Source organism: Ovis canadensis, chromosome 4 (genome assembly GCF_042477335.2).
Source record: "Ovis canadensis isolate MfBH-ARS-UI-01 breed Bighorn chromosome 4, ARS-UI_OviCan_v2, whole genome shotgun sequence".
NCBI classification, from domain to species: Eukaryota; Metazoa; Chordata; class Mammalia; order Artiodactyla; family Bovidae; genus Ovis; species Ovis canadensis.
The window spans coordinates 30,790,405-30,802,590 of record NC_091248.1 but is presented as its reverse complement, the minus strand read 5'-3'; the positions used below and the strand labels follow the sequence as shown (position 1 = coordinate 30,802,590).

At 43.8% G+C, this 12,186-nt stretch overlaps 1 protein-coding gene across 50 annotated transcripts in view; it reads left to right on the top strand.

Moving 5' to 3' along the window:
- Positions 1-12,186, top strand: part of ICA1 (islet cell autoantigen 1) — a 165,401-nt gene that overhangs the window by 2,118 nt on the left and 151,097 nt on the right. For 13 of the 50 annotated variants that reach the window (XM_069587522.1, XM_069587545.1, XM_069587533.1 and 10 more), the window contains one exon: positions 404-518. The exons of the other annotated variants lie outside the window; for them this stretch is intronic. The gene's annotated coding sequence lies outside the window, so the exon portion shown is untranslated. The remainder of the gene's footprint in view (positions 1-403; positions 519-12,186) is intronic. 50 annotated transcript variants of the gene reach the window in all.

The window sequence follows — 12,186 nt, the reverse complement described above, 5'->3', positions numbered from 1 at the left end:
AGCAGCAGCAGCCTTCAAACTGTATCTTTTTTTGCACTAAATAGGTAAAGAGTTGTACTGCTATTATAGGATGAATCTTTAGAAAATGACAGTTAAGCTGTTGAATACTAATTATAATAGTGGAGAGATCCAAGGCTAAAAAGCTGATTGTGGACACTCAACCTAACGGGGCATTAATTGCTAAAGACACCGGATAGTAAACACTTGGGAACTTTATTTTATAGCTCTTTCCTTCATTTGATCCACTTTTATATCTATCTGACTGCTTTCTCTGAGCATCTTTATTGCCATGCATTTCTCTCCACATCAGGCTTATGAAAAAGAAGATTTTGTTACCCAAAAAACCTTCAAAACTGCTGCATTTTTAGTGTATTTGACTAAAGAGTACATTTTTTTTTTTCAGGTGCTGGCAGGTTTATCAGAGAAAGAGATGTGTGGCAACTGTGAAATGATGTGGCAGGGTCAACCTGTTTCCGTGTGAACTTTTAAGTTACAGAAACCTCATACAGGAGAATGTGGTAAAGTTAATAGGCCACAAGGATCAGGAAGAATTTTTCCTTTTTATTGGTTGAGCTGTACACCTGGAAGCCTGAGGATGGGTGGGAACATTTAGGATCAGTGCACTGGCTACTAATGTCCTTTTTATTCCATCTGCACTTTCAGATTTATGGAAACCTTGGACAAGGATGCTATCTGTATGTTTATGTCCATGAGGCAACATAGATCACTGATTAATTCACCTTTTTCCCTTCTTCACCCCCATCCAGAATCTGCCTCAGTAAAGCCTTTAAACTCAAGTACCAGTATAGGAGGAACATTCGCCCCTCCCCCACCGCCGCGGCTGTCACATTTTATACCACGGTCATATCTAGTGCCATGGAGGATGGGCAAGGACAGGCTTTGGATCCCAGTGGAGCAGGATTGGAGCCCCAGCTGCAACACATAATTAGCTATGTGACCTTGAGCAAGTTGCTTCAGCTTTCCAGGTCCTTATTTGCTTATCTATAGAGCAGGAATATCCACCTTACATTTATATATATATATGCATTGGAGAAGGAAATGGCAACCCACTCCAGTGTTCTTGCCTGGAGAATCCCAGGGACTGGGGAGCCATATGTGTGTATATATATATATATATGGATTTTCGCAGTAAATAGGACTCAAGTTGGGCTTCCTGGGTGCTAGTGGTAAAGAATCTGCCTGCTGATGCAGGAGACGCGATTCGATCCTTGGGTCAGTATGATCCCCTGAAGAAGGAAATGGCAACCCACTCCAGTATTCTTGCCTGGAGAATCCCATGGACAGAGGAGCCTTGCAGGTTACAGTCTGTGGGGTCACAAAGAGTTGGACAGGACTGAGCACACACACACAGCAGGACTCAAGTAATAGTAGATTAATTATTCTTTCACACGCTAAACATATGTGCTGTCTATCTCTGAAAAGGATGCTTCTGCCTTTCCCTCATGATAGAGAATGCGTTCCAGTTGGTTTTGAGTTGTTGCAGTGATTTTGTACCAATACTGAGAATTTGGGCTTTATGGAATCCTCCCTGAAGCTGGAGAATGGAGTCTGTGGTTGAGGAATAAAACAAAGCTAATTTGTTCCATTAGGGGTAGATCTTCTAAACCGCTGACACTCAAATGTGATCCATGGACCAGCAACATTGACTTCCCTGAGAGCTTGTAAGACAGGTGGAATCTCAACCCACCCTCCCTCGACCCCATGTCCACTGAATAAGAATCTCTTCTTAACAAGATCCCCAAGTGAGTCCTGTGTAGATTAAAGTTAGAGAAGCATTGTCCTAAGCTGGTACTTATTAAACTTTTCTTTCTGATAGAATCATTTGGGGGGCTTGTTAAGTGTGGATTCCCAGCCAGGTGTCTCCCATCTGCTGTAGTTTATCAGGTAGCTCTGATGCCCCAGGCTTCTCCCACTGATCTTTGAGAACATGCTCACTCAGTGGTGTCTGACTCTTTGTGATCCCATGGACTGTAGCCCACCAGGCTCTTCTCGCCATGGGATTTCCCAGGCAAGAACACTGGAGTGGGTTACCATTTCCTTCTCCAGGGGATCTTCCTGACCCAGGGATCAAACCCGGATCTCCTGCATCTGCATGAATGGCAGGGGGATTCTTTACCACTGAGCCACCTGGGAAGCCCAGTTTTTGAGAAACATTGCACCAAGCTTTTTATGCAGCAGAGTATACTAAGATGGGCCTCTGCCCTCTTCTTTAACAGAGCATTTTGGCAGATACAACCTTTGATAGTCAATTCCCTTTGAGGTAAATAGGTGTCATAAATCCCTGTCTATCTGCTTAGGAAAATTAGGACTACGGCCATGATTTGCCGCTCTGGATAACGCATATGGTAGATGCGTTAACCTCTATAAATTCTAGTTAACCATGCTTGCATGACTCTAGCATCCCAATTAATGCCCTGAAGTAATTTCAGATTTCAGTGAATCTCTCCAGGACACAGATGACTCTAAGGTGTTTTATACACACTTTTAAAACAAAGCCTTCCTTCTGTGTGACTCCCGGCCAATTACTTAGGATAAGTAACTGATTTTGAGCTTCAGCCATAAAATGAGGATGATGTCCCCTGGACAGTGTTGCCAGGATAAGCATACTGTGCACAGAGCATTCATGTTGGTGTCTGAGAAGTGCTAGTTCCTCAACTAATAGTAGCTACTTGTCTCATTGTAAACCTAGTGAGAGAATGAGTTCTTGGAGAGTTGAGAAAATGGCATTGCTCATGATGAGAAGTCTCTCCTGCTGGTTAGATGATGTCATTCATGAGGCCTTCGGCCAAATCAGAGAAGAGGGGTTGTCGCTCAGTTTTCAGCAAGCATCTGTTGTGTGTGTCATGCGTCATGCATCGTTCCAATGCTGGGAATCCCAAGCTGAGACCCAGACCCTTCCCTGCTCTGGAGAAGCCTGCAGCCTAGTGAGGGAGATCAGTGGGTCAGGTGACGATGACATTTCAGGAAAGGTAGGGAGAGGTGAAGCCCAGGGCAGAGACACCCAACCCAGGTGGGGGAGAGGGCGGAGAAAACTGAGACGATTCATGGAGGAAATGACCCTTGAGTTAAGCCTTAAGGGGCCAATAAGAATTTGGCAGGTCAGAAAAGGTGATGAGTCGAGGGAGAGTTTCCCACACAGTACCCAGGTGTACAGAGGGAAGGCATACTGGCAACTAGTCCTCATGCCTGGAGCCCATTGTGCATGTATGTCCCTTACTGTCTGAATGACCTTGGGCAAGTTTGATCAATCTGTGAGTTGAGAGGCTTAAATGTATTAACCAGGGTAAGCATAGGACTCATTTCAATTTTGTGCTGCACAGTCATGGAGAGCTGGTGGAGATATTAGTAGAAAATGAGGGACTGATGTTAAAAAGCTGTTAGAATTAGAGGAAAGTAAAGGGGTCATTTTTAGAAGACATTTTACAGAAAGTACATAGAATCGAAAGAGGATGCCTGAAAAAGACACCGGAATGCAATGAGTTACCATGGGGTCGGATACACGAGGTATATGTATTCCGTGATGACCAATGAGTATGTAGATAATGGTATATCGCTAACCCTGAGAGTCTAGACTTGAGAGTGGAAGGTCCCTCTCATTCTGTGGTGAGAGTATTTGTGCAAGAAGTGGTTATAAAGTACTGCAGCTGCTTTCCCAGACCACACGTTAAAATCATCCCGTTGCTCACCATCATCATCATCGCTTACACCCACTTCTCTGTTCCCAGAACAAGGCATGAAAGCCTAGTGGTACTTAGGGGAAATTCAGCCTTCTCTGCATGTTTCTGGGGTAGTGCCTCCTAGGCCAGGGACCAAAGAGCTAGTTGTGATAAATGGCACACCTTGTTCTTGGTAGGAACCCTGAGAGCCGCCAGGAGTCGTCAAGGTTTTGTTGTGTATAAGCATGATGGCAGCTATGGATTTGGGAATAACATGGAACCTGAGCCTGTGATTAGGAGAGATTGTTTTTTAACAGAAGCTGAGCCCATTATCCGAGCTTCCCTGGTGGCTCAGTGGTAAAGAATCTGCCTGCCAATGCAAGAGACTCAAGAGACCAGGGTTAGAGCTCTGGGTTGGGGAAGATCCCCTGGAGAAGGAAATGGCAACAAACTCCAGTGGTCTTGCCTGGGAAATCCCATGGACAGAGGAGTCTGGTGGGCTACAGTCCATGAGGTCACAAAAGAGACATAACTCAGTGACTAAACGACAAAACTAACAACAAGCCCGTTATCCAACCCTTTGGTCCAGGAGTAGAGTGGAGTGCTTAAAACAGGATTTCGAAGGTCAAAAGCAGCCTTTCATTGACTAGTTGTAGACTTTGGGCAAATTATTTCACCTTTGTGTCTCACTTGCGAAATGGGCTGTTTGCCCTTCTGATACTGGCATGACTGTTCGGTGCTTCACACATGTAAAGGGCAGTACATAATTACTGCCCTTTATCCAGTACATATTTGCTGAAGGCCTGCTGTATTCAGATTCTGTGCTTGGCATAAGGAGGCAAAGATGAACCAGTTAGGATTCCTCCCCTCAAAGGACTTCCGGGCCAGTGCAGGGGTGTGCATGGGTTCTCAGTTGTGTTGGACCCTGTGACCTCATGGACTGTAGCCTGCCCGGCTTCTGGGTCCTTGGGGTTTCCCTGGCAGGAATACTAGAGTGGGTTGCCATTTCCTCCACCAGAGGATATTCCTGACCCAAGGATCAAACCTGCATCTCCTGCATTGGATTCTTTACCATTGAGCCACCTGGGAAGGGCTAGTATGTGTGTGTGTTTTGGTGGGTGGCGGGGAGCGGGGAGGGGGGCGGGCGCAATGCAGATGTAATCAGCTCGTTGCTTGAGAATAATGGGACTGCGGAGCACCACCAGCATTGGTGTGTGGCAGTTGATTCTCTAGTGGGGAGGGCAGGAGTGGGAGGCCCCTGGGGAGAAGGAGGACAGGTGTTGGGTTGGGGAAGACTTCACTGAGGAGGTGACATTTGTGAAGAGTCGAGGTAAGGTTAAGTCATTGTTTAGTCATTGAGTTGTGTCCACTTCTTTGCAACCCCGTGGACTATAGCCCCCCAGGCTCCTCTGTCCATGGGATTTCCTAGGCAAGAATACTGGACTGGTTGCTGTTTCCTCCTCCAGGGTATCTTCCCAACACAGGGATTGAACCCATGTCTCCTGCATTAGCAGGAGGATTTGCATGTTATACAAAGAGTTCAGACAATGGTGTAAAAGATTAGAATGGGTAGATACAAGGATGGTTTTGCCTCTGAAGGCCTAGACTAAGCCCTGATTGTGAATCTAAAAGGAGGAGATGTGTTTAGTAGCTTTTTAGGAGGTAGGATGAAGAGGACTGGGAGACTGGCTGCAAAAGATGAGAAGTCAAGTTTGGGCCACTCGGTAGATTTCCTGCTGGTGATTAGCATTGGGACCACAAGAAGGAGAAAAATTGCGGGGGTGATGGAGAGAGAGAATTTTAGTTTTAGAGGTGCTGAATTTGAAGTGCCTGTTGGACATCCGTGAAGATGACCAGAGGGAGTTGGTTATTTAAACCCCTCTCCAGAGCTCCAGCGGCTCCCCTTGCAGCTCAGACTGTAAAGAATCCACCTGCAATGCAGGAGACACAGGTTCAATCCATGGGTTGGGAAGAAGAGAAGAGAACCTGGGAACCTGGAGAAGAGAATGCCTACCCACTCCAGTATTCATGCCTGGGAAATCCCATGGACAGAAGAGCCTGGTGGGGCTGCAGTCCATGGGGTTGCAAAGAGTCGTACACGACTGAGCATGTACACACACACACACCCCCCCAGAGTGCCAAAGAGTCACACAGGACTGAGCATGTGTACACACTCACACCCCAGAGTGCCAAAGAGTCAGACACGACTGAGCATGTGTACACACACACACACACACACACACACACACACACACACACCCCAGAGTGCCAAAGAGTCACACAGGACTGAGCATGTGTACACACACACACACACACCCCAGAGTGCCAAAGAGTCAGACACGACTGAGCATGTGTATACACACACACACACACACACGCTCACACACACCCCCAGAGTGCCAGATCTACATTTTGAGACTCCCACTGTAGTCTCTGGAGAGGGGTTTAACTTTGGAAGTCATACAGCTGTTGGTGGAAGCCACAAAAGTGAATTAAATCACCTAGAGAGAGCAAGTAGAGTGTAATAGAAGACAGCCAAGGTTTGCGACCCCATGGACTGCAGCCCCGCCAGGCTCCTCTGTCCATGGGATTCTCCAGGCAAGAATGCTGGAGTGGGTTGCCATTTCCTGCTCTAGGGGATCTTCCCAATCCAGGGATCGAACCCAGGGCTCCTGCATTGACAGGCAAATTCTTTACCACTGAACCACCTGGGAAGTCCTGGAACCTTATAGATCATTGATATTCGAAAGGTGCACACACAGAGGGAAAGGAGCCAACAAGGAAAACTGAACAGTTGCCAAGTGTAGAGAGTGTTTACTGAGAAACAGAAGAAGGGGAGCTTGCTCAGAGGTCAAGAGAGAGGAGGACCTTCGCTGGGCTCATAGTGAGAACCTTCCTCTGGTGTGGTGGAAAAAGGAAGCACACTGCGTGGGCTTAGAACTCCCTCTGTGAAGAGAAGGAAGAGGATGGTGACTGGAGGGAGAAAGAGGCTGAAGAATATGGGTTGAAGGCAGAAAGGGAGGTTGACTGACTTGAAAGAGAAGGAATAATAGATGGAATAAGGTGGGAAGGGGCAAGAGGGTGAGACCGGTCCCTTGTGAAGAGGAAGGAACAGCCGTGGCTGTAGTCGTGGTGCTGGATGGTCCCCCAAAATGAGTAATGGTGACGAGGGGAGGAAGCTGTGAGAGAAAGGGCCCAGTGCCATGCCCAGGGCCACGATTCCCCATAGAGCGTGAGGGGGGAGCCTGGTCATCGCCCTCCTGGGGAGTTGCCTCTGCCTCCTATTCCCTGAAGGCCAGGAGCCGAGCAGCCTTGTGTCTGATGCTTTTTCTCGGCGTTGCCATAGGCGGCTCGGGCGTTGCCGTGGAGTAGGTAAACTTGCCCTGGCGCCACACCTGACCTGAAGCTCCGTGCCTTTGGGCTACTTCCTGGTGGTTCTTCCTGCTTGTTCTACCTGCCTTACCAGGCCTATCCCCAATGGTCCTGTCTTTCCTGATTCCCACCAGAAGAACTGGTCTTGTGCCTTATTTGTTATTATTGATGATTAATGATTTATATTAGTAATAGCAGTTCTACTGCTGTTATTTATTTCAGAAAACCTCTTCCCTAAGAAAGTAGCAAGAGCCTGGAAAAGAGAGCTTTTTATTAGTTCTCAGATAACACCAACCAGATGACCCAGTTTAGGCAAGGGTGGCTCTGCTAATCGAGGTACATGAAAACACAAAGCTGTCTCCTTCTGCTTCCCTTTACTGTTGACTTTTATCTGAAGGTCTTCCTCTTGCATCTCCCTCCCCTTCCTAGGCTGTCTTCATCCCTTGCTCTTGTGCTTGCGTGCTAAGTTGCTTCAGTCATGTCCGACTCTGTGGGGCCCCGTGGACTGCAGCCCACCAGGCTCCTTTGTCCGTGGGATTTTCCAGGCAAGAGTACTGGAGTGGGTTGCCATTTCCTTCTCCAGTGCATGAAAGTGAAAAGTGAAAGTGAAGTTGCTCAGTCGTGTCTGACTCTTCACGACCCCATGGACTGCAGCCCACCAGGCTCCTCCATCCATGGGATTTTCCAAGCAAGAGTACTGGAGTGGGGTGCCATTGCCTTCTCCAGGGGATCGTCCTGACCCAGGGATGAAACCCACATCTCTTATGTCTCTGGCATTGGCAGGTCGTTCTTTACCACCAGCACCACTTGGTCCCTTGTTCTTAAGCTAGCTCAAACTCCAACATGATTTAGGGACCACTGCTTCACCAATGGAGAAGGCGATGGCACCCCACTCCAGTACTCTTGCCTGGCAAATCCCATGGACGGCAGGGCCTGGTAGGCTGCAGTCCATGGGGTCGCGAAGAGTCGGACACGACTGAGCGACTTCACTTTCACTTTTCACTTTCATGCATTGGAGAAGGCAATGGCAACCCATTCCAGTGTTCTTGCCTGGAGAATCGCAGGGACGGGGGAGCCTGGTAGGCTGCTGTCTAGAGGGTCACACAGAGTCGGACATGACTGAAGCGACTTAGCAGCAGCAGCAGCACTTCACCAAAGAACGTCCTTGAATCTGTGCCATTTCCAGAGAAAGGAGTCATGCTGGTTTATTTACAGGACCTGTGCACAGCGTAGACATTTTATAAACAACATACTGGTGTCTGTGTGTTTCGGTAATTTAAAACAAATGGAAAAGGCTTACTCTATGCCTCGGACATTTTCTTCCATCCTGGGCCTCCGTTAGCTCATCTCTGAAAGGAGAAGATAGGACTGAATAATCTGTAAGTCCTCTGCTACCTCTGAGTGATCTGTGGAGGCCTAAGAAATTACTTGATCATTTCTGTAAGAAGCTTTAAATTGTGAGTTTAACCTTAAAGAAAGAGAACTTTATAAACAGTAGTATCTTGCAGGTCGTTCTGATTGTTGACGTTACACTTATGTGTAATTTCATAGAGGCGTCATCACTGCATTCATTTTTTTGTCTTCCTTCACACTTGTAATACTATTAACCATTCATATTTGTATATGAATTATGTACATTTCATTTATAAATGTGTGTGTGCATTTTATATTTGTAGGTATTTATATGTGTGCTTTTGTGTGTGTGTGTGTATAGTGAGAGAGTGATTGATTTATCTTCTCACTTTTGATGATCTAATGGTAGTTCATCCACTTCACTAAATCATTTCTATAAATCTGATTTAAAAGAAATAGTACATTTTGCAGATAGAGTTTGATTTTTTTAAAGCAACTTATTGTGAAAATGCAGATTGTGGGTCATTTTAAAAGACCATACTGAAGGTCATTTAAAAAGACTATGTATACATGTATATATACACATACACACATATATATATAGTTTATGTACATATATATATAAGTGAAATTTTATTTCTGTAATGATGTATCTGACAGGATAATTGTCAGAGAGATTCTGGGGAGAAAACTCTTTGAAAATATCTGTATCTGTATAGAATATTGGTGACCTGAGAATTAATTTTTGGCTCTTTGCTGCTTTGCTTAATGCCTTAGACCAAAGCTATGTAATAAAAATGTAAGGGCAGCCACATATGTAATTTAAAACATTCTACTGGACACACTGAAACAACTAAAAAGCAGAGAAAATTAGATAATATATTTATTTAATGCAGTATATCCAAAATATTATTTCAACATAAAATATGAAAATACATATATAAAATATAAATAAGTATAAATGTAATTTATAACATATAATACAAATATATATTTATATATAATATAGCAATACAATTATATAAAATTTAAATATACATAAATCAATATAAAATACATATAATTTTAGCAACATAAAATATAAATAAGTATGAAATATCAACTTCTTATTGGACACTTTACTTTTGGGATTGCTAAGTCTTCAAAATATAGTATGTGTTTTATTTGAAAACATATCTGTATTTAAACTAGCCATATTTCCAAGTTGCTCAGTAGCCACATTTGGCTAGTGGCTGATATATTGGACAACACAGTCTTGGATGAGAAAATTTGTTTATCTCAGATTAATCTTTCAAATAATTATATCCCAGTTATAAAATGCAGTGTTAAAATTTAAAGAAAACATGTATTCTCATCATTTAATGACGCTGTGTGCTGGTACTTAAGGGTCTAGTATTTCTTTTTTTTTTTTTTTTAATTTTCTATTTGGCTGCACTGGGTCTTAGTTGTGGCTCTGGAGTTCTATAGTTGTGGCGTGCAAACTCTCGCTTGCAGCATGTGGATCTAGTTCCCTGACCAGGGATTGAATCCAGGCCCCCTGCTTTGGGAGCAGAGTCTTAGCCACTGGACACCAGGGAAGTTCCATGCAGTCTAGTATTTCTTGACCAAAGTTGATTGAGACCTTTGTCTGAGTAGCGTGTTCCTTCATTGTTCACCTTGTGAGGTTAAGCTTTTAGAGAAAAGGCACTATAAAGACCAGAGATTAAAATCCATTTGCTAAATTGCATTTGAAAGTTACATATACCAAACTAAATAAAATCAAAGGTGAGTATAATTTATACAGCAAGGTCTTTAAAAACAATCCTTTCTTTAGCAAAGATACACTATTTGTTCTTTTTCGGTTTCCAGTCTTCTAATCCATTTCATATTATCTGCTCTTGTAGATTCCCTTGAGGTTTCTTTCAGTGCCAGCCTTGTTACTGCCATCATGATTTTTGTCACAGCACAAAATTCACCCTTGATTCTCCTATACAGGCAGGGGGTAAGCAAGAGAAAGAGTAGCAAGACCTAGATCATGCCCCACCATGAGCAATTTGAGTTTGGGGGTTATTTTGGTTTTAGTTTATATCATGGGGCCATATTATTTTTAACTAAAATTAATATCAAGGATGAAAGCCTTTTAGAGAATATGTTAGCTTTTTAAAGTTTCTTTAAGTATGAGATGCTGCATTTGGTATATTCCTTTGAGAGACATCCCTTAGAAGAGAGGAAGAGACTCAGGAGAGCATCAGGTTGCTAATTGGCTGACTAGTGTTTGGGACCCAGAATTCCTCCATGTAAACTTGATCTTTAACCTGACCTCCCAACAGTCTCTATTTCTAGAAACCCAATTTCCTTATCTTTAAAAAGGAACATGTTGTGTTCATTATCTCTAAGCTTTCTCATAAGTAAAAGTCGCTCAGTCATGTCTGACCCTTTGCGACCCCATGGACTGTATAGTCCTGAATTCTCCAGGCCAGAATACTGGAGTGGGCAGCCTTTCCCTTCTCCAGGGGATCGTCCCAACCCAGGGACTGAACCCAGATCTCCTGCATTGCAGGTGGATTCTTTACCAGCTGAGCCACAGGGAAGCCCAAGAATACTGGAGTGGGTAGTCTATCCCTTCTCCAGCGGATCTTCCCGACCCAGGAATCGAACTGGGGTCTCCTGCACTGCAGGTGGATTCTTTACCAACTTAGCTACCTCTGAAAATAATTAAAATCAGCTCTATGGTTTTGTGACTAAGGGCAACCTGGATGTCAGCTAGCTTCATCTACTGTTTTACAGATGAGCCAAGTGTAAGATGAGCAAGCCACGCTTCAGTCTGGCTTCCCAGGTGGCGCTGGTTGTAAAGAACCCACCCGCCAAATCAGGAAACATAAAAGACCAGGGTTTGATCCCTGGACCGGGAAGATCCCCTAGGGTAAGAAACGGCAGCCCACTCCAGTATTCTTACTTGGAGAATCCCATGCACAGAGGAGCCCGGTGATTGTACAGGGTTGCAAAAGGGTCAGACACAACTGAAATGACTTGGCACACAAGTGGAAGAGGGATAAGCTTGTATCATGACCGTGGGCTTATAGGCTTTTGTTTTATGCTAAGCAGAATATTGGGAGACAAGTTATATTGGCATTGGAAATATTTACTTCAGGATGTGATCTTAATAGAGTTAGGGAATTATTAAGCTTAGTTAATGCCTGGATATTATATTTTAATATTTATGTATTTTAATATATTTTTATATATTATAATATTTGAGCTGTTTTGAAATGTGAATGATCATTTAAAAATATCCTAAGCCACAATTCATTAACAGAAAATGCAAATTTTAATAGAGACTTGCACATGTAGGTTTAAATGAAAAGTCATCCATCTTTTAGCTGCCTTGAATATGGTTAGAATTCTGCTTTCCTCCTGTAAGATTTGCTGACTCACAAAATTAAAGCATGACTCATAAAATTAAATCATGATGGTGTTTCACATTTGCTTGTGAACTTATGAAATGCCAAAAATCATTTTCAGGAGACTCAAACTCAACTGCAAACAGAACCCATTTAAAGTTCTGTGGAATGCTCAAGTAGTCATAACCTTATCAAAATCTGAAAGGGAAAGCTGGGTGATATCTGAGACATAGGACAAACACCCATAAAAACTAGTCAGAATCACATTACTTTAACTAATGTTTGGCTTTTGAAGGGATAGAAGATGATTCAACTTCCCACCCTCCACAGGGAACCCTTTTTCTCAACTATGTGTGAACACATTTTGATGAATCAATATTGGAATAATAACAATAAATGCAGTT